Below are 2500 nucleotides of genomic sequence, written 5' to 3'. Positions count from 1 at the left end.
TCAGTAATTGTTTTCTTTGCAAATCATTAGGTTTTGAACATTAAGTAAATACCTCTTTGATAACCAAACAGATGATAAATGCAAGGAGGAAAAAGAATAGGAAATATGATTTAATAAAACATAGGTAAATGTTACTGACACTCGTACATTTGTCACTAGCCTTCACAATGCTTTCTGACAATGGCCAACTAACAAGTTCATAAATTGAAGCAAAAAAAGCATTTGTAGTCTTCCTTGGTGTTTTAATTTTAAATAGGGAACCAGTCCTAGGTCATTATTGAGGAAGGTTTGTTGGCTTTTGTTGAGGTTTCAATAATGATAATGACACTGTGCCAGTGTTGGGTGGGACTTGAGATTCTAGGCCTTCCATAATAGAGTACAGCAAGTATTGATTGAATTTGGATAAGAATTACATAAGATTATGAGTAAAAAGTCTGTTTTTAAGAGCCATTGCTGATGTTAGTAGCACTTACCAAATCACGGAAAGTATGTCATGTATTTGACATTTAGATGTTGCAGTTGATATCCAGTTTCATATTAACTTTTTAGTTATAGTCCTTATATAGAAAGGAAGAGTTTAACGGTAAGGGCTGAGGGGGAGGGAGCATTAAGATTATAGCACAGAAGTAATATCATTATTTGTTTCTTTGATTGATCCAATTACCGCTTTTTGCCTTACTTTTAGGTTGCAGAAACTTTCTTGTTCTCTAGTTGCACTGTGTAATTCATTCTGGTTTATCCGTTGTTTTCCACCTGTTGCATTTGAGCTCTTCTGCATGGTATTTGCAGGATTCATTAGTTTCTGTTGTGGACTGTAGCTACTAGTATTGCACATGTAAATGAAGACTATTTTGTTTTGAAGAATATGAATATATGCACCAATAGTTAGATACTTAATATTGGCACTCCATAGCCATATTTCAAACATTTAGATCTAAAAACAATGGCTAATCCTAGTACCTACTTTTGTAAGAAACAGTTGAATTGAATAACCAGTAATTTAAAGTTTCATACAGTTATCAGTTGTTAATTTTGGGGTTATGGTGTTATATACTTTAAGTCATAAAGCTTGAATTAGTAAAAGTTGTTATATGATGATAAATCTATCTAGTGGATGTAACTTTAAAATGTAGGAATTCCGTGTATGATGCTCAGAATTAATACATATAAACCTTCAAAGGAGAAGTGGACTCTAATTATATAATAAACACAATCTAACTCTTTACAGGCCAAAAATCTTTCTTAGATTCTAGTGTTAATCTGGAGAAGAAATTCAGTACTGTAGTTTTAGGTTCCAGTGATATATGACATCATACCTGAAGATTAGGCCTATACATTATAGATAATATTTGACCTCATTGAATTGGTTACAACTAATATCTGAAAATAGAAGTCAGAGAAAGTGCTTTACATATATTGTTTCCATATACTTTACACTAGAAGCATTTATCTACTGTCAGTGGAGAATTTGACTCTTACTGTAACTGTTAATAAGGGAATATATAAAGACACCATCTTCAAGTCTTTTTTGCCGTTGAAGGGGATGGAGTCATATGCACAAATATTTTAGTTTATACATTGAAACCTGGAACATCATGAAAGGTGTGCTAGTATATAGATTCATTTTCTAGATGCTTAGTAGATTTTTCTATCAATTGTACATCTTTGTAAAAGGATAGATATGAATTGTTATGATATTTGATCATACAGTATTGTAGTCAGTCAACTGCAATTCTTGATTACAAGCTACTCTCTCAAGGTTGTTCTTCAATCAGTTTTAACAACAGCTTTTATTGAGAATGGCTAAGCTTTTCTAACAAAACAGCTGACAATGTGTATATGAGCCTATTTGAGCTTCTGAAATGCAGTAAATAAAACAGTGCAAGCCAAGCAATAACCAAATGGTAAATTACCTCACATATGAGAGATCCAGAGAAGAGGATAAGTACTAGACATATAGTCATTTTCTTCATGTGAGTTATTTTATAGATTTTTTTGTACTTTCCCATAGATAGAATTGCTGCTTAATGATGAATATGTATTTTGATTTATCTGATTCAAATCAGAGATGCTTTGGTCATCAGATAAAGGGAATATTTTTTGTTGAAAGAATGAGGGTAATTTTTTATATTTTATTTTTTTCCTTTTAAAAGTTTTACATTTTTAATATCAGATATTGGTTTACATTTTATTTCTGTTTATGTTATGTATACAGACAAAATAGAAGAGGTCTGAGAAAAATTGTTTTGTGCATTAACTCCATGGAATATTAATTGAGAAAAAAAAAAATCTAGTTGTTGATAAGACTTATATAATCATAATTTTTGTTGAGAAATGGTAATCACTGTGAATAATAAACACATTTAATTAGCAAAAGAGTTTGTTGGAAGCTGAAGGTATGAGCTATTAAGTTTTTTTAGACTTGAGAGAGTACAGTATTTTGATATATAATATGCAGACATATAGCAGGCAATACTAAATAATTATATGCATACCTGCC

At 31.0% G+C, this 2500-nt stretch overlaps 1 protein-coding gene across 24 annotated transcripts in view; it reads left to right on the top strand.

Annotated features, from left to right (window-relative positions):
• Yif1 (Yip1d-interacting factor 1) overlaps positions 1-2500 on the top strand; it is a 17062-nt gene that overhangs the window by 919 nt on the left and 13643 nt on the right. The gene's annotated exons all lie outside the window — the stretch shown is intronic.

The sequence above is a fragment of the Penaeus japonicus genome, unplaced genomic scaffold, assembly GCF_977035675.1.
Source record: "Penaeus japonicus unplaced genomic scaffold, GWHDUDI00000001_assembly GWHDUDI00000032, whole genome shotgun sequence".
Taxonomy (NCBI): domain Eukaryota; kingdom Metazoa; phylum Arthropoda; class Malacostraca; order Decapoda; family Penaeidae; genus Penaeus; species Penaeus japonicus.
This window is presented reverse-complemented; position numbering and strand designations above follow the sequence as displayed.